The sequence below is a fragment of the Podarcis raffonei genome, chromosome 9, assembly GCF_027172205.1.
Source record: "Podarcis raffonei isolate rPodRaf1 chromosome 9, rPodRaf1.pri, whole genome shotgun sequence".
Classification (NCBI taxonomy): Eukaryota; Metazoa; Chordata; class Lepidosauria; order Squamata; family Lacertidae; genus Podarcis; species Podarcis raffonei.
Window position 1 is genome coordinate 53,998,192 of NC_070610.1, and position 21,169 is coordinate 54,019,360.

Genomic DNA, 21,169 nt, shown 5'->3' on the forward strand with positions numbered 1-21,169 from the left:
TTGCCTTCTCTAAGACCAGGGGTGTGGAACCTGTGGCCATTCAGAACTTGTTGGACTATAAAACTACCACCATCTTTAACATGCTGGCCAAGGTGGATGGAATTTGGATTCCAATGACATATGGAGGCCACATGTTCCAAATCCCTGCCTTAGACAGATATAGGTGTTATGACATTTTAATCATTTTAGAAATCATGTTGAACTATTTTTAAATGTAATATAGAGGCATGGTTATTAGTGATTTGCTTAAGCAAGGCACAAATCTGGGTAAGTTTTTATTTTAAAAAGTGGGGTGCAGCCATTCCTTCTTTATTCCAGAATCCTAGGTGTGTAACTCGATATCCACATACCTGGCAGATATTCAGTCTGCAGTTTCTATCTTGGAACTGACTCTAAAAGTGGTGTTATGCTACATCATCTAGCCATATTTCTTTTGTATGTTCGTACTCACTCCCATTGCTTTTTATAACATCTTTCTTGATGAGGGGGTAGTATCCAACTAACATGTTCTGTCAGTGCAAGGAGTTACACTTGAACCATGGAAGTTACCCCATTCCTCTCCCCATGTGCACCTTATGCACTCCCCAAATCTGTGGCACATGGGGAAAGGAAACAGGGGCTGAAATTTCCATCATACAAGCAGAAATCTTTGTATTGATGAAATGTGTTACTTAGTGCTACCACCCAAAGAGTTCTGGAAGGCGCAACACTTTTTTGCACATTTTTGGTTGGTCCAAACACGACTATTGTCCAACTTCAGATTTTTCTTTTTACTGTTTTATGTTGGTGTTTTTAAACATTTTATGGAATTTTGATTCTAATGTGTTGTGTTTTATACGTTGGAAGCTACTTGGGAAGATATGGCTGAATAAGACAGCCTATATGGACTGCAAGAAGATCAAACGCATCCATTCTTAATGAAATCAGCCCTGAGTGCTCACTGGAAGGACAGATCGTGAAGCTGAGGCTCCAGTACTTTGGCCACCTCATGAGAAGAGAAGACTCCCTGGAGAAGACACTGATGCTGGGAAAGATGGAGGGCACAAGGAGAAGGGGGCGACAGAGGATGAGATGGTTGGATAGTGTTCTCGAAGCCACAAACATGAGTCTGACCAAAATGCGGGAGGTAGTGGAGGACAGAGGTGCCTGGCGTGCTCTGGTCCATGGGGTCACGAAGAGTCGGACACGACTAAACGACTAAACAACAACAACATATATATATATATATCTATATATATATATATATATATATATCTATATAGTACGTAATTTGCTTCTCAAGAATAAGATAGTCACCACAGATTAAATGGCAGAAGTAAATGTCTCTAATCTCTGCATACGTAACAAAAGCATTAGCAGAATCCTTCTGGATCAAACCAAAGGGTCATTTAGTCCAGCATTCTCCTTTTTCCACAGCAGTTAACCAAATGCCTATGGAAAGCCCAGAAGAAGACATGAGCACAACATCACATTCCACTGCCATTTGTAGTAACTGGCATCCAAGTTATGGTGCCTCTGATGCTGGTAGTAGTATCATGACAATATATTTTTAATGAAGACAATTCACCTATTTAGCTTTGAGTCATCGAGTGCTGCTCAGTAATCAGATAACAAGAAATAAAGAGAGGCTTCTGCATCTGTCTGCAAGTAATGGCCTATCCACATAACTAGATTTTCCATTCATTTGAAATTGAAGAAAACAATAAGCTTTTTGCCATCTGAACCAAAATATTAGGGTGGCCATGGGTCGTACTTTACAGAGAACAGACCTCTATCTGAAAGGCTGTCAGTGAAACATAATATATTTGAAGGGGTCTTCTGTTTTAAACAGCTGTCTAGTTCAAAACTGTCTACAAAGAAATTTAAGAAAGCATAGAAGGGATTTTGAAGTTGTCTATCCACAGTTAGAGACCTGGACAGAAGATTGCAGAGGTAGGCATACAGGTCACCTGATCATAGCCTTGTTCCTCACTCTGTTGAGATATATTTCCATCTCAGTGATAGTACACATTTCTAAATGTGCATGCATACATACAAATTAGCACATGCAATTCTATCTAAATCTGTGTCCTCTTCTGTCTTTTTATATTTTTGGGTGATGCATACCCTACAAAACACAAAATTTGATTGCTTTATACTGTGAAGTCATTCCTAAATTTGCGTCAATAATAACAGTATCTACTAATGAGAGAAAATGTTATTTAAAACTCTCTCAAAGATGGCAGAGCATGTCAATTCCAATTTCCTAAAAGATGTCAGCAGTGGCATCACAACGGGGGGAGGGGGCAGTACGCCCCGGGTTCCGTGTCTGCGGGGGTGACAAGAAGGCTCACAGTGGCACGAGCAGCCATCATGCCGCCACAGCTGACTTTGGAAGATCCTCTGTTCGCAGCTGCAGCCACGAGCAGAGGACCCCAGAGCCAGCAGCAAACCACTAAGTACAGTGTATGTGCGGCGTCGCACGCTTGTGCTGTATGTGGTGACACCACACATGCGCTGTATATTGGTTTGCCGCCAGCACTGCTCCAGCGCCATACGAACGGTGCCAGGATCCCTCTGTCATCGCTACAGCCACATTCGCAGCTGCAGTGGTGACGGAGGAATCCCGGCACTGTCCGTACGGCACTGGAGCAGCATCGGCGGCAAATCGCTATACAGCACATGTGCGGCGGCACACGCATGCGCTGCACATAGTGACACCACACATGCGCCCTACATAGTGACGCCAACCCCGGATGTCACGACGCCTTCCTTCACCTCTGGTTGTCAGGGCTCTTGATAGACTGTTGGCGCAGCTTTGGTGCTTTTGGTTTGAAGTTGTTGCCCATATCAGCTATGTATTGGTGAAATTCTTGATGTTTGTGGGTGTTCATGAAGTATAAAATTATATTCCTGTGGTACAGGGATTAATGGCAGGATAAAAATATAGATTTTAAGAGCCCTTATCGCTGCTAAGATTTTTGAGCTTAGAAGAATAAATACAGTACCTGCCATCTGTTACACAATGATCTGAAAACCTTAAAGCCCTGGCTACGCAGGAACATACTTTTTATAAACACCAACTTCCCTTGGATACTTATTTGGACATTTGGATGACATATATTCAGCTTTATGTGTCAAATAAGATGGATGTACTAGTGTCCGTTGCATTGTTAACATTATATGGGTGTTGTTGTGTGGGTGTTCTTCTGTTTTCCTTTCCTTTTCCTTTCCATTAACAGATTTGCATTAAAAATACATTTTAAAAACATTCAGCACAAGTAACTAGGGGGAGGCACAAAGAGGAGATTAAATATTAAACATGGTGATTTAAATAAGTTAAATAAAATGTGTTGATTTAAAATGTAGCATTTAACAATTTAGAATCCCTAGAACTTTATGATACACATTTTCACTATTTGCAGCCCAGCCATCCTGCTAAGCGCTATACTGGGAACACTTTTTGGATACAGTACAGATTGTACCTGTCAAAATGTCTTAGACAGAACAGCAGATTTTCTGCCACACTCGTGCTGATCTACAAGTTGTTAGCTGTTGAGCTGTGCTGCTGAGATAGGGGGAGGGGCAGGTGGGTAGAGCAGCCTGATTAATGCTTGATGTAAAATCATTCCCAGCATGTCATAAATTTGCATTTATCGCTGCTGTCATCGATTCTTGCATATGTTTTGTTTGGTTCCGTGTATATTGGGCGCAAGCAATCTGATTTTTCATCAACTGATAACAGTTAGGGTGGTGATGCAATTTGTGCTTTGGTGCCATCTCATTTCCTGTGCAGTATTCATAGAATATCACATGCTTTTCTCCAGAAGAGCTGCGCCTATCTCATGTCAAATCATTCACTCTTAGCATGGAATGTATCAGTGGATGTCATAACTAGCCACATATTAAACCAAGAAGTGGCTTATTTGGGGTGGCGTCCAATGATAGCTGCAATGGAAATTGGTTCGTGTAGTGGGACTTGTTAAGGGTGCTGAGAGATGTTAGGAGATTCCTAATCCCCTCACAGAGTTACAGTTCCTGGAGTGGTTCATATCAATCAATTCCTCTTCCTAGGAACTCTGGTAATTGTAGGGGAATAAACATCTCCTAGCAACTCTCAGCACTCCTAACAAAGGACCATTCCAGGACATTTTGGAGGAAGTCTTGACTGTGAAAGTGGTGCAACCAGGCTTTAAATTCATGGTGCAGATATGGCCCAAATCTCCCTTGCTACCCTTACTCTCTTTCTGCCAGCATGGCCTATCTCCACCTCCCCAGGCTCTGTAAGATGTGTTTTCCCTCCTCACCCATCTGTCCCATTAACTCAGGCACCCCCAAATTCAGCCTCCCAACTATTTTTGAGACTACAATCCCCATCATCCCTGACCACTGGTCCTGTTAGCTAGGGATGATGGGAGTTGTAGTCCCAAAACAGCTGGAGGGTCGAGTTTGAAGATGCCTGCCTTAGCTCTTCATTTCCTAGCTCCTCCACACTTTTCCCCTCAGTCCACTACCTTCCATGCCACTATTATTTCCTAAAAACTGGGGGTTTCATTAACCACTACTGTGATTTTTATTAACTATTACCATGAGACATTTCTTTCAACTATTCAAATTCATTTATTTTATTTATATGCCATCCTTAATGTGAAAGGAAAGGCCTTCTTGAATACTAGGTCTTCTCCTAATTCTAGACCTTCTTCCCATTCAGCTTTAAGAATAGTAGTTATCAACTAACCACTATATTACAATCAGGATCATGCCCCTCCCCCAAAATTTTCAATTTACATTTTTATTTTGGGCCACATATTGACAATACCATCAATATGTCAGGGCAATTCAAACCTCCTAAATAACAAACACACTTCATTAAATTGATGTACAGCTATGTTTTGTTAATGCTGCAATTAGTAAGTATACATTTAACATGTAATAAATGTTTTCTAATTAGCAATATAAAGCGCAGTTGCATTGACATTTTAATCACCCTGTCAATAAGTTGTGGCATCAAATAACCTGACATGAAATATTAAGTGGGATGAGAACAATGTCAATGAGTTGATAGAGAAAAAGGGTTGGCTCCTTTAACTGTTTATCTTTAGATCCAGGAATTCCCACACTTCATTACAAATATATCCTAGTAAGTGCTAGCAAATGTTGTCACTGGGGGTGTGGGAGAAAGTTAGATCCATTCACATTAAAAGGTGAACTTAACCAATTTGCACTTTCTGAAACAGTATGAGAACTGAAACACAGCTATCCTTTGAAATTTGCACTTCTCTGGGCTTTGCAATTGAGTTATCCAGCCTGGAAATATGTACAAAAATGCATGTTCTAGGGAAAAATGTGTATGAAATGTATATATTAGTAAAAATAACAAAAGTGCATTATATTAGGGGAAGTTGCTTTGCAAAATGTGTATATTCTGATAAATCTGCAATAAAAGCATGCTGGTGAATTTTCGTGAATACGTAGAAAATTCACAAACTGTTGTGGAAATGCAGAGAATTGAACTGAAGATGTGAAAACCATAGAGAAACCAAAATTTACAGATTCACCCATCCATAGATGTCACCAAAAAACCCAGCCTTCTATACTCATTGAGATGTCCTCTGTGACTTAGGGTACATTCAGATAGGGGGAATATTGCATTAGTTTTCCTGCTTATAATGCTAGCACTTCTGTAATGTTTTCTAACATTCCTCTCACACTACAGTACCTGCTGGGTTATGTAATGGTGGTGGTTTTACCAATATACCAGTGCGCCATGCTAAATTTCATTCACACCTGTGAGCATGGTATGACACAACAACAAGTATCATTGATCAACATTGCTACTCCCCCACCCAAATTTTCCACCATTTTCTCCATTTCTACAAATGTGTCCTATTTTTCACCCAAGAAAACAGCAGGAAAGAACTGTATGTTGGTATACCACCTCACATTTTGTCACTTACGGTAACTCCTGATAATTTCTGGGTTAAGGGGTCCCCAAACAATGTTTTTTTTTTCTGGAATCAAATAACATGGATGGAAATGTGCTATATTCCATTAGTTTTCCAGAAGTGGTGATGATGGGGACATTTCTCCTTCTCATGTTAACTGTGGTCCTCCAGAAGATACTAGACTTCAACTCTCATCGGTCCTAGCCAGTGTAATCAATGGTTATGGGAGGTGTAGTCCAGCAACATCTGGAGGCTCACAGATTCCCCATCCTTGAGTTGTAGAAATAAAAAGAAGAAACCATGAAGAATGAGATTTGGGTTTTGTTTTGTTTTAAGTATTTTAAACTGAGAAAGTCATGAATTAGGGTTCCCACCCTCAGGCAATATTTCATATTTGAAGAGCCTGTGGGAGTTTTACTCATTGACTGATAGGTATCTAATTGAGCACTCGCCTTCAAACAGTGAGTTTTTCTAGTATTAAAGAAAGTCTTAGAAGACTAGCTGTAATTTTCTAAGTGCATAATTCAATGTCATCTGATAAAGACTATAATTTTAAAAGCAATATAAAATAATTCAATCAACCTTTTACCTCTTGCATTATAGTAATTACTCTTTTGCCAATAATGAAAAGTGTGCTTTGAGGGAGAATTCTGATAATGTGAGTTATGGTAATATGTTCCTCATACGTCTATGAAGAAATCTGCTTTTGTAATTTCACACGTTTGGCTGTGGATAAATGAATGGTCTTAAACTAACTTAGACCTTCTAATATACTTGTCAGTTCTTAGAATTCAATTTTTTAAGAACTGGGAAAAACCTTGTGTACTTCAGCTGATTGTGAGTTGTTACAAAGGATAGTGCCAATATAAAGGGCAAAGGATATGATTTTTACTAAAATTATTTCAATCAAAGTCTGCCCTGACCTGAACACTTTGTGTTTTCTCTTGGGTTCTTTAAGAATCACACAGCTGTATTTTAAAAGCTGAACAATTATAATGATGGTAGATAGATTCTTATATATAGTATTATCCAGGGCTTTTTCCAGGGGGAACTCACAGGAACTCAGTTCCTGCACCTCACACATGGGTTCTGAGACCTCTCAGGTGGGCACCATTGCTATTCTAAGAGAACGAGGGAGGTGTTCATGGTGTTCTGGCACCTCTTTTTCTAGAAAAATAGCACTTGTATTACCAGTTGCAAAAAAAATAAATGCCTCACTGTGATCTAATAATGCACCTTTACTCAGACTCACAATTCACTGATAGATTGGTTTGAATATTTTTAATCCCAAAAAAGAACCCCAAAGTGTCTTAACAACATAACTGTAATAACAAGTAACAAATGGAAATAAATTAGTAAGAATTCAACCTGCAGAACAATAAAAAAGATGCAAATAAACCCATCAACAAACTCGTAAAACAGTAAAACAGTAGCACAATGATCTACGTATGAACACAATGAGCTGCCTTACACTGAGCCAGAACATTGGTCCATCCAACTCAGTATCACCTACTTTGACTGACAACAACTCTCCAAGATTTGAGTCTGTCCCAGCCCTCCCTGGAGATGCTGTGGATTTAACCTGGGACCTGCGGCATGCAAAGCAGATGCTCTACCACTGAATAGTAGCCCTTCCCCTGTTCGTATCAGTAGCAATGCCAGATCCAGAGGTTTCCTTTCAGGTACTCTGCAGGTCATACCCCACATTGAATAATAACTACTGGCAAACAAAGAATGCATTGGACAAAGAGGTGGCCAGGAGAACCTCCTAAAAAGCTACGTGTACATCACCTGTGGGATGTGGGTGGCGCTGTGGTCTAAACCACTGAGCCTAGGGCTTGCCGATCGGAAAGTCGGCGGTTTGAATCCCTGCGACAGCGTGAGCTCCAGTTGCTCAGTCCCAGCTGCTGCCAACCTAGCAGTTTGAAACCACGTCAAAGTGCAAGTAGATAAATAGGTAGCACTCTGGCGGGAAGGTCAATGGCGTTTCCGTGTGATGCTCTGGTTTCGCCAGAAGTGGCTTAGTCATGCTGGCCACATGACCCGGAAAAACTGTCTGTGGACAAACGTCAGCTCCCTCAGCCAGTAAAGTGAGATGAGAGCTGCAACCCCAGAGTCGTTCGCAATTGGACTTAACTGTCAGGGGTCCTTTACCTTTTTACCTTTACATCACCTGCAATCACATCTTCAGTGGTGGCAAAGCACAGAGCAGGGCATTGCCAAAAAAATCAATGCATGGTTGGTTTATAGAAGAGGATGTGGGCCTTTAAATATCTTGCTGGCCCCAAACTGGTCAGGGCTTTAAAGATCTAGGCTGAGAGTTTGAACAGGGCTTCGGAAGGTGGAAAAAATCACCCTCTCCCCGTACCACCACCTATGTTCTCCTAACTAACAAGGAATCTACCATTGAATGAGGACCAATATGTTCATAAATTATAGCTGTGGCAAAATCTTTGATCTCAGAAGTAAATCCCATAGTCTCCAAGATCCCACAAGTTGCTTTAGATGATATCCATGAGTTACTAGCTGTTGCTGAACCAAATACAGTGTGGTGATTTTGTATTCCATAAATATATATCTATTTCTTCTCCTAGTCCTAGTGCTGATTTACTGTTTGTAATAGGAACATCTGCATTCTTTACACTTTTACTGCAGGTCAAACATTAGCAATTCACATAGGACCAGGACCTAGTATCACCAGCTGTTGTCAGAGAGCATGACTGCACAGTGCAAAGTAACCTTATTGTTCTGGCAAAAAAAAAAAAAAAGAAAGAAAGGCAGATGCCAGGTACTTTGCTAGAGTGAACTGGGAAAAGATCAAATTTAGATATGGGTGAATTCTGTGATTTATAGATTTATTCTCTATAAAAAATAGCAGCAACTTCTAAAAATGTAAACAATACTGTAACTTCAAACAAACGGCTTTAAACACACAGGCTTATATTTTCTAGATCTGTGAGGCACTATTTTTTGAGAATTAGTATACTGTCTTTCTTCAGATACATTTTCCATGCTTGGTTAAAAAAAAGAATAGACACTAATGGCTTTTCTTTACAATATCAATGCAAAACAAAACTATAAAATTAGCAGCAGGAGCTCTGCACTTAATGGACAGAGATAAATCACATTAGAAGCATGTAAATTATCTGGGCGACATGTGGAGCAGTCATTTCATGCCAGAAATCCTAGTAACCAAATCTCAGGTCTCGTGAACACTTTTTTGACAACACTAACTATTTAAGTACAGTATATTATATGTTCAGCCATTCACAGGCCTGGTTTCCATTCACATGCCCTGAGATAGCATAACTTTTGAGAGCCTATTCAGATTCTGACTACAGAAGAGACAGCATCCTGGACTATAATCAGCACTGCTTCTCCTTTCTTCAAAATGAAGCTTTGACTCACTTTTAATAGGCACAAATGTGGCTCAGCGGTGAGTCTCCCCCCTTTCCAAACTCCTACATTCATTGAGTTCTGCAAAATGGTACCATGTGATTGGAACCCTGGGCCCATTCTATTGAAGTAATTAAGCTTTTGTACATGTGTAGGCGACCGCCTCTGTGGATCATCTTTCAAAACTGGAAGCTAATGAATCTCAGCATCATGAAAGATGGGCTAAGTTTAGGTTATTGAGCCAGTATGAGGAAACTGACAGTTGAATGAGTTTATATTCAGATAAGCACTACAGGCACTGGCTCTCATTCTAATATCAAAGCACTGGTTGCTCATTCTTTCCCACTGGAAGATTTTTGTTCTCCTAACTATAAAGAAGCACCAGTACAGAAGTATTACACTGTAGTAAATCATCACATTGTAAAGCTGCATTGTAGTTGATCTGTGCTTTCCACATATAGCCTGTATCCTGTACTCTCCTGCATTAATTTGTAACAGGACTGTACAGTCATACCTCATGTTACATTTGCTTCATGTTACGTTCTTTCAGGTTGCGTCCCATGGTGACCCGGAAGTACCGGAAAGGGTTACTTCTGGGTTTCGCCACTCGTGCATGCGCAGAAGCGCAAAATGACATCACACGCATCCGCAGAAGCGGCAAATTGCAACCTGTGCATGCGCAAACGCGCCGCTGCGGGTTGCGCTCTTTTCATGTTGTGAACGGGCCTCTGGAATGGATCCTGTTTGCAACCAGAGGTACCACTGTAATGCTCAATTAATCTTTGTTACTGAAACTAACACTAACTAATTAACACTCAACCAGTATATACCGTATTTTCCATGTATAAGATATTTCCCCCCAATTTTTTAAAGTTTCAAATTAGGGTCATCTTATACACGGAATGTTGCAATTAAATATATAAATACATGCCGCCATCTATATTCTTTCTCCCCAGCCTCCCCTCACTATTGGCCTCACGACAAACCCTGGTCTGATACTCCCCCCCAGAAGCCCCCACTCTGGACATTGTCCCTTCCACCTGATTCACTCAGCCATCCCCTGGCTACCCAAACCCCCCATTCCTCAAGCGCACTCACTCAGGCAGCTCTGGCAGTCGCAGCTCCTAACAGTGGTAGAGGAATACACTCCGGTGCCTGGGGCGGTGTGTGCCGCCTATAGGGCTGGGGCGCACCGTGGGGCCTCCGGAGTCTGCCTGCCTCCTCCCATTCAGCTGCCCTACAGCTGGGGGAGGGGAGGCAGCGGACAGACCGCTTGGGCCCAAGGGGCAGAGTGAAGTTCGCTCCCCTGGATGTTTGGAGCAGAAAAAAGCAATTTGACTTCTGCAGCATATGAATTCCCTCTTAAAGGGTTCATTAGCTATGATTCTTGCATTGCGGTGCCGACCAGTTCCCGGCCATCAGGGACACGCTCTCGTTCCAGTTCAGCTGTCCGTCTCCACACCAGCTCCACCGCTGCTCCAGTTCTTATACTGCACGTTATAATAATGCTGACTAGCCCCCCAGTTTTTTACTTATTTTTTTAATTACCTGCTGTAATTATGATACTAAATATATTGGTAAAGTTGTTCCGTTTGATGTCTAAATAAAGGTAAAGGTAAAGGTACCCCTGCCCGTACGGGCCAGTCCTGTCCGACTCTAGGGTTGCGCGCTCATCTCGCTCAAGAGGCCGGGAGCCAGCACTGTCCGGAGACACTTCCGGGTCACGTGGCCAGCGTGACTAAGCGGCATCTGGCGAGCCAGCACCAGCGCAGCACACGGAAACGCCGTTACCTTCCCGCTATAAAGCGGTACCTATTTATCTACTTGCACTTAGGGGTGCTTTCGAACTGCTAGGTGGGCAGGAGCTGGGACCGAACGACGGGAGCTCACCCCGCCGCAGGGATTCGAACCGCCAACCTTGCGATCAGCAAGTCCTAGGCACTGAAGTTTTACCCACAGCGCCACCCGCGTCCCACTCATAAAATATCAAAGTTGTTCTGTTTGGTGTTTAAGTATTTATTAATTTGGGGCTCAAAAATTGGGGTCATCACTTGGGGGTGTCTTAGACTCGGAAAAATATGGTACTTTGCCACTCCTATTGCACCCTTGATCCATGTCATTGGATCTGCCCTAAGTAAGAGACTCTTTGGGTGAGTCACTGTTGGTGGGGCTCCATGGCAAAGTTGCATTGCTTGGATCCATCAGGAGCCTTATGTTCAGAATTGTGAGTCCAGTTTTATGGAACTTCTTTCAAGTTGAGGACAGACAGGACCCCTCCCTGTTGAACTTCCAGTGCCTACTGATCTATCTATCTATCTATGATTCCAGTGCACATTTTGGATGAATTCTGATTTCTTAAAAACAATTTTAATGTTCATTATATTCCATTCCCTGAGCACTGCTTAGAGATGATTGTAATTAAGATGTATACACTTCCAATAAATGAACTGAATCCATAAAATACATTTAAATCTATCCTCACAGTGCAGTTCTAATACGTACACGTCAACGCAGAAGAAACTCCGACTGAGTTCAACGGAACTTACTCCTGGGAGTGTATACAGCATCACAGCATGCCTAATATTTACTGAATCAAGTACAGTTTTTATTTTCTTTGGGATTTGTTCATTTGACTGATAATAAACAAATGGAAAAAATGAACCCATGTGCCATGTTAATTCTGTTGAATCAAAAAGCAACATACGAATGACTATTTTGCTCTTTTGAAAATAATAAATAGTTACTATAATTATTTGATGTTCCTCATAGTCCATCTGATCCAGAAAAGTTTTTGCTTCAAAAGCTGGAGATCAATATTTGTTATGAAGGCACAGTGGCTCTGTGCTAGGAGAAAGTAGCCAAATAAAAGTTAAACTATATGTGACCTCAATAGTAATTGCATTGTGAGAATCTGAGGCCTTCAGGGTAAAGGATATTTCTATGTCTTCTGAGGCAGAGTATACATTTATTGGTTTGTATATATGCATAACAGTAACAATTGTCTATGCCTTTGGGCGTATGACCTTGTAATTTAATCTTAACATTAAGCAGTGCTGCATCTCTGAAGTTGCCATTCTTCCTCATAAGAGGCAGTTTTTAAAATCTGATTTAATGGCTTGCCTTCAAAATATCCTCAAGCTATGTTTTTAAAGCTTTTGAATAATAAAAAAGAGAGATAAAGAAATCACATCCCAGAATAAAATTAAGAATTAAGGAGCATTTCTGAAACTGTTAATAAAGCTTCAACTCCCTTCCGGTACAGTAGTAAATGCGCTACACCTGCCCTGTTCCACAGATCCTTACACACGGTCAGAGGCCCCTGTTGTTGCACAGAATGGCATCCTTGACAATCTGAGTCATTTGCCCCAGCTTTTGGGGGCACTTCAGGGGGGGGGAAATGTCCCTGAAGATTGGAGGGGGCGGGTAAACAAATTTTGCCAAAATCTTCAGGTGGGAGGAAACCTAACTTACCTTACTTTGGACAAGATGGCTAGGATTTTAAAGAATATTTTAAAAGCTCTGCAGCTAGCCATGTTTGCTGGATCAGAATGTCTACAGCCTACAGGAATAATTCTGTGTCATTGTATGCCATCATTACTTGGGGCGTCCTTACCCAGGAAATGCAGTCAGCCGGGAAATGGAGAAGCTCAGGCCTGGGTTCCAAACATGGCTTCCCATGCTTTTCCAACTGGTTTTCTGGACCCCTCCTGGGTGCACAACTCACCAGTTCTACTCCGCACCCTCTTTGAATGCTTTTGTCTGGCTGGAATATGAATTTGACCTGTTATAATGCCTCTTGCTTGAATGAATGGAAGTTAGACTAATACAAGAGAGCAAGTAGAAACCTTGGACCATTTGGCAGCTGGAATATAATCTACTGCAGGAAAGTAATGGTCCCATCCATTGCTCCATCTATTTTTGGCTCTTGTGTCAACCACTTTTTATTTCTTTTCCTAGCCACCACTGGCATGCAGTCCCTAGAAGTTTGTCCATAATGGGATATGGATCTCAGGCTTAAAAAGGGGTATCCAGTCTTTGCTCATTTGATTATGTGTGCATGGACTCAATCTACAAAGGAGCACTTGAAGGGACATCCTTCCTGGATTTGAGCCCTGTACATCTCAGTGTATATGGACTGAATTCAGTATTTTTGGAAGTGTGTGCAAAACATGTCAGACATCTGCATCCCCCCCCCAACTTAGCCTGTAATATTAAGCTTCTCTGGGTGCAAATAGAGGAGTTTGAAATTTCATAGAAGTGCTCGAGGCTAAAATTTGCCACTTTCACAGAAATATCTAATCATATTTGCATTAAAGTTACAGCTTTTGCCTGTGGAAATTGCCTTTTATTTTCAGATGAAAACATGTCACTTGAGAAGAAAAAAACATGTTCATTTTCACAAATGAGAAATTGTCGTTCATGTACAATACTTTCCCCCCAACAGTGATATTTCTCCACAAAGTCCTGTTCAAGAGCTTACAACATTCTTTTTCTAACCCATTAGAGTAGAATCCCTGGCCATCATTTATTATGTGAGGGAAAGCAAAGTTATCATGCACAGGAAATTAAATAGGGTAGTTGTATATTAGATGAAGCAAAATCTTCAGAGCTTTTGAGCGAACCAGGGGACAAAGAGAGCTGTGATCTTCTTTATCCTAAGAATGTGAGATATATACAAGGATTCATCAGCATAGCAAATTCTCTTCTCGCGCTTGCAGCTAGCTTGAGCAGAGTAATATCTTGAGCTATCTTGTTCGACAGAAAGGCTATTCCGGGCAGGGGCGTACGAAGTGGGGGACGGTCCGCCCCGGGTGTCACTCTGGGGGATGTGTGACAAGATGGTCCTTGCTTCCCCCCAGCTGTAGAGCGGCCGAGGGCATGCGCAGTCAGTATGCGCGCCGCTCGCGTGGCGTCTGTACAGGCTGCCGCTTGCGCGCGCCATCCATACGGGCATCCGTACAGGCTGCCTCTCACACAGCAACTGTATGGGCTGCCTCTCTCGCACGGCGTCTGGGATGCCGCACATGTGCAGCCCATACAGGATGCCATACATGCGCAGTCCGTACGGGATGCTGCTTGCGTGGCAGCCCATACGGTCGCCATGCAAGCAACAGCCCATATGGATGCCGCATGCTCAGCAGCCTGTACAGTCGCCGTGCGTGCACACTCCGTACGGGATGCCACAAATGCGTACTCCGTATGGGATGCTGCACATGTGCACTCCGTATGGACATCACACATGTGTCACTGGGTGCTTCACCCTGCCCCTTGGCGTCCTGCCCCGGGTGCCGGAGAGGGTTCCTCCACCACTGATTCCAGGTGTTGCCAACCTTTTGGGATTAGTGAGTGCATCTGAAATTTTGAGAAAGCAGCATGGGTGCCATGAGGATATAGCATATCACAAAATGTTTGCTGGTGCAAAATGTGCTGATGTGGACACATAGCCAGCAACAGGTGACACTATTGTTAAAACATCTACATTGGCTGCTTAGCTACTGCCAAGTAGATTGTATTAATTTACAAAGCCCTGAACAGCTTAGGTCCTGGGTACCTTCAAGAGCACCTGGACTCTTCTATCCCTGCTTGATTACTAGGATCATGTCCAGGAGCATTGTTGGTCATCCCTCGAGTTGGTGAGGCTCACCTGATAGTGACACAAAACAGAGCCTTTATCTCATTGGCCCAGTCCTGTGGAATGTTCTGACAGAAAACCTTGCATCCTGATCATGAGAATTTCACCATTCATCTCTCTCCTCTTCTTTCTAGTGCAATTTCTTTTTTATTAATTGATAGAGAATGGTAGCGGGGGGAACATAGGTCAGAGAATTTTTCATCACGGCACTGTTAATAATGTAAGAAAGGGGGAAATATGGGAGAATCGCACATTGAAAATGTTGGCTGTAAGGATAAAAGAAAATTATTATAAATTAGTTTGGAGATGGTATTTAACACGTCAGATTAAATCAAGTAAACAAGGAATATTCAGTGTTAGGTTGGAGGGGATGCCAGGAGACTAGGAATTATGTTTACATATGTAAAATTTTTCTGGCAAAGTTTGTTTAAGGAGATAACAGAAATCACTTGGTTAAAGCTGACCGAAAGTCCAGAGGTAGCATTACAGTGGTACTCAGGGTACAGATGCTTCAGGTTACAGACTCTTCAGATAACAGACTCCGCTAACCCAGAAATAGTACCTCGGGTTAAGAACTTTGCTTCAGGATGAGAACAGAAATCGTGTGGTGGCGGCGCGGCGGCAGTGGGAGGCCCTGTTAGCTAAAGTGGTACCTCAGGTTAAGAACAGTTTCAGGTTAAGAACGGACCTCCAGAACAAATTAAGTTCTTAACCCGAGGTACCACTGTATTATCAATTTACAATGGGGTGGAAGGTTTGCTCACAAATTTATTGACAGCTGCACAAATTATGATAGCTAGGAAGTGGAAGGGGCAAGCTGAATATAAAATAGAAGAATGGTATAAAGAGGTGTGGGATATAGCTATTAATGATAAATTAACATGTGCCATTAAGATGGGGAATACGCAGGAGAAATGATTTTGAGGAGATATGGAAGGTGTAGAATTTGTACTGTTAAAACGGAAAGGGGTCAAACCATTGCAAGAGTTGCTGAAATTTTGTGTGGTTGAATAGTTGTAATTGAATGGTCTCTGTGGTGGGGTGCACATTTTTATTCTTATTAATTTATGATTATTACTTTGTCAAAATCAAAATAGAAAATAGAAAAAAAAGAATGTAAGGAAAACCCTGCAGGATTAGGCCAAAGGCCCAGCCAGTACAATTTCCTGTTCTCATAGTGGCTAACAATATTCCTCTAGGAAGCCCACAAGCAGGATCTGAGTGCAGCAACACTTTCCTCACATGTGATTATCAGCAGCTGGTATTCAGAGGCATACCACCTCCAACAGAGGAGGTAGGCATAACCATTGTGAATAGAACTCACAGCCATTGCCATCATCTGTCTGTTCAGGACCAAGAGCAATGGTAGTTTCAGAAATGCTTCCAAACTGCAGTGCAACTGGCCCATTGCATGTCCAACTACTTCCTGGGCAAGGATGGTAGGATTTATTACTCCGTAGGAGGACCCCACCCCTCATTTACACGTCTCTGAAAGGAATGTGAATGTGGTTAAGAGAGAGGTACCTATTATCTGGTGTTGGAGGAGACTCTTGAGAGTCCCATGGACTGCAAGAAGATCAAACCTATCCATTCTTAAGGAAATCAGCCCTGAGTGCTCACTGGAAGGACAGATCCTGAAGCTGAGGCTCCAATACTTTGGCCACCTCATGAGAAGAGAAGACTCCCTGGAACAGACTCTGATGTTGGGAAAGATGGAGGGCACAAGGAGAAGGAGAAGACAGAGGACGAGATGGTTGGACAGTGTTCTCGAAGCTACAAACATGAGTCTGACCAAACTGTGGGAGGCAGTGGAAGACAGGAGTGCCTGGCGTGCTCTGGTCCATGGGGTCACGAAGAGTCGGACACGACTAAACGACTAAACAACAACAACCTATTATCTTCAAAGTTATCTTAAGAATACATCAAAATCAGGGGGAAATGGGGTGGGGAAAGAATAAAAGAAACAGGTCCTCATAATCTGTTCCTGGTTGAGCAAACAAGGCAACATTCCACCACCACCCCTTTAAGTTCTACTTTCCCAGTTGGGAAAGCTGTTAAACTTTTCTCTTTTTTTTGTCTGTGATGGCGTTAGAAGAACAGATGGCATTCAATTTGACTAGAGTGTTTATATGCTTGTTGAAAAGGGATTAGATTTAAGAGCTTACTAGCGTGTGCGAAAGATTATTCATAGTGTTCTGCTAAAATAATGCATGTGTTATGAAAGCAGAAAATATAGTTTTCATGCACTTTGGAATTGGCAGCCTCATCCTTTTCTAAATAGTTTTTTTGGGAGGAGGGGAGGGGGAACTGATACTTACATGAGCTCACTTGACTTGCTTGCTTCCTTAATTAAGACTGTGATTTTAAAACCGCTTGTACTCAAATAGCCAAAAGTAAATTGCACCAAAATTTATTTATATATATTTAAAATGTTTATATACTACTATATCATAAAATATCAAAGCATTGATATACAGTCATACCTCATGTTATGTTTGCTTCAGGTTATGTTCTTTCAGGTTACGTCCCGTGGCGACCTGGAAGTTCCAGAAAGGGTTACTTCTGGGTTTCACTGCTTGCGCATGCGCACAAGTGCAAAATGACGCCACATGCATGCGTAGAAGCGGCAAATCGCAACCCGCGTGTGCACAGATGCGCCACTGCAGATTGCACTCTTTTCATGTTGCAAATGGGCCTCCGGAATGGATCCCATTCGCAACCAGCGGTACCACTGTACAATAAAAACTGAATAAAAATAAAATCAGCGATCATCAACTAATTACTACTGAAGGATGTTTTACCAATTGCCTGCAGAAGCTTGGTGGATCAGAAAACTTTTCAGCCGACACTTAAAGCCTAAAACAGAAGGCACCTGCTGAATTTCTTACTTTTGCAGTGGCTGAGGGGTGTCTGTGAGTGACCTACAAAACATCAATCTGGTGAAGAAAAACACAACCCACAGTTGGCCACCTCACAAGGATAAGCTAAGCTCAAAACTCTACACTCACTAAAATTCTAAAGGAATTCTGAAGTGTTCTGAGAAGGAAGCAGAAAAATGGAAACTTCTATTGCATAGGAAGAAAACTTTGGAGAATTTGAAGGGAAAATTTCTGCACAGCACTTAAGCTGGGGTACCTTCACATAGATGGAAATGAACTCAGATATTGCCATTGCCATACTTGCCTTGGTTACACTTGGACTGGATTACTGTAGCATAGCAGTGTAACATACTGAATGTGAGTTGCTTTTGAAAGGGTCTAGAACAGGCATAGGCAAACTCTGGCCCTCCAGATGTTTGGGACTACAATTCCCATCATCCCTAGCTAACAGGACCAGTGGTCAGGGATGATGGGAATTGTAGTCCCAAACATCTGGAGGGCCGGAATTTGCCTATGCCTGGTCTAGAAAATCCCATTCGTACAAAATGCAATACTGTTTCACTAAACAAAGAAAAAGGAAGGATAATAATTCTATCAAACTAAAACACCGTAAGGCAAAATAATGGCCTCCCTGAAATGTGTCAGTGTCGTTGGGATTCAAGCGGGAACATCATAAGAGACTCCCTGGTGCTGTGAATAAAACAATGAAGTGCTCGCATTCTTAGAGAGAGCTGTGAACTATGACTATAATCTACACTTCCCTCACTACCCCCACCACATATCTATTCATCAATCACCTCATGTGCCTTAAGTGCACATCCGAAAAGTAGAACATAATTGAGAGGAAGGGGGAAATAAGTAGTCCATTGAAATCCTCCCTCTGTTTGAGCATTTGTCTCCCTCTGAAGCAAACCTGGCCTTTCTAAGTGGGAGAAGAGAGCTGCAGAGGGAAGCAAAGGCTGTTCCCAACTGGATTGACGTAGTTGCTATACAACACTTGTCCTGCATCGTCATGGTTTCGTTAGTCACTGATTGCATTATTTTCTATGAATTGTATTTTTCAAATGCTGTGACCTTCCCTGGGGCTTTAGGGAGAAGTGGGAGGCAAAATCAAATAAATAAATAAATAAATAAATAAATAAATAAATAAATAAATAAATATAATGTCTAATCCCATTTTTACATCAAACCAGTTAGTGGTGATTACTACATCTCATGGTAGGGTATTCTTCAGTTTAAATGTGTGCCGTGTGAACAGCTGCTTACCTTTGTCTGCCTTCATTCTTCCAGACTTCACCTTCATTAGACGATCCCAGGTTCTAATATTATGTGAGATAATATTTTTTTTAAAAAAAATCTCTCAGAAAGTTCTTCTATATACATAATAATCTTGTTAGTCATAAAACTTTCCCACTAGTTTTCCCAGAACAGATATTAAGCTAACTAAATTCCTGAATGCCTCCCCAACTCCTCCCCTCCAATCCATTAAAAAATAATAATAATAGTGTTTCATTGGCAACTTTCCAGTGCTTGAGTATGGAAGTTAGAGACAAGTTAGAGACAAGCTATATATTTGTGTTAGATCAGTAATTTCACTTTTGAGTTCTTTAAGAACTCTTTGGCGGGTGCCACCTAGACGACAATTTCCCTCAGTTCTTCAGACTGCCTTTACATTTTCTTTAGTGAAGACAGATGCAAGGAATTCATTCCGCTTTCCTGCAACCACTTTTGCCTCCTTTAGCACACCTTTGACTCCCTTGTTGCCCAAAGGTCCAGCTGGCTCCCTAGCCAATTTCCTGCCTCTACTGTATTTAAAGGGTATCTCTAGTGTTAGTCCTACTGTTTTTAGCATTGTGCTCCTTGAATTCTTTTATTGCATCTCATATTGTCTATTTCCATTCCTTTCACCAAAATCTGTGTACTTTTTGTCCTCATTTGGAATAGAATTCCATTTTCTAAAGGAAACCTCCTGTTCTATTATTGTGGTTTGGTGGGGGATGGGACCCCAAGCATTGTGGAGATATTTGAGCCTCTTGACTTTCCTTTTCAATTTTCTTTTTAAAATTAATCTCCCCATTTTTTCCTCTTATAAAGTAAAATGTGCCTTTTTCAACTTCCTTAGCAATTGTTGGCTTACATATATGTTGTATGAATTAGCACTGTGTTCACTGATCCATCATTTCAATAATACATCTCACATCAGATCCTAGGCAACACTTAAGATTAAATCCAAGGTCAGCTATCCTCTGATCAGTTCCATGATCAACTGTTTTAGGGGATTTTCATTTAGGGTATCTAGAATTTTTACCTCTCTGCAATGACAAGAACATGACTATGTTAAGGTAACTGATCTATTAACACTTTGGATGCCTCCTTGACTTCATTCTCTATTTCAAGACTACCCTGCACATTTTGATCAGGAGGGCAAAAAAGAATTTCTAGTACTAAAATACTCTTGGAACTCACAGCAACCCTGTAATTTCTAGCTTGTTGGAAGCTCTCTGATGTACAGAATGATACCACCTCCAATACACCTTCCCTTTCCTTCCTATAGGGTTTGTATTAAAAAATAACAGTGTCCCATTGGTTCTCTTCATTCTACCAAGTTTCCATTATGCCTGCTATAATGATGTTCTCCTTTAAAACTAAGCTCTCCAGCTCACCATCTTGGCTTGGAGGCTTCAACATATAAATACCTATACTAATTCCTTAGGGATGATATATCCCAAACCAGATGTTGCTCCAATCCTGTTGGCTTTGCCCCAGTGATCAACTTGAAAACTGCTATGCCACACCACATTCTTTATTTTAAGGACCAGCTGTCTGGTTCCATACTGGTTCAAGTAGCACCTTTTGAAGGTCACTTTCATTGAATAGGTTATTTGAATTGCTACTCATCTCCCACATTCTCATGTTTCCCTGCCAGAAGCATTGTAAACCCTCCTTCCTGTCTTTCAGCCATCTTCTTTCCACTACATGTTTGGTTCACTATTCTGCTTAGTTAGGTGGCCATCCTCCCAGACTTCTCTGGGAAGTGTTTCTTGATGGAGTTTCTAATGATGATGATGATGATGATGATGATGATGATGATAATAATAATAATAATAATAATAATAATAATAATAATAATAATAATAATGGCTTTATTATCTGTACATGCTTATCTGTCTGAGTTTCCACAGCCACTCTGGGTGGCTTACAACACATAACAGAAGTGTAAAACATTAGACATAAAAAAATCCCCGATACAGGGTTGTCTTCAGATGTCTTCTAAAAGTCAGGTAGTTCTTTATTTCCCTGACATCTAATGGGAGGGTGGTCGGCAGGGTGGGTGCTGC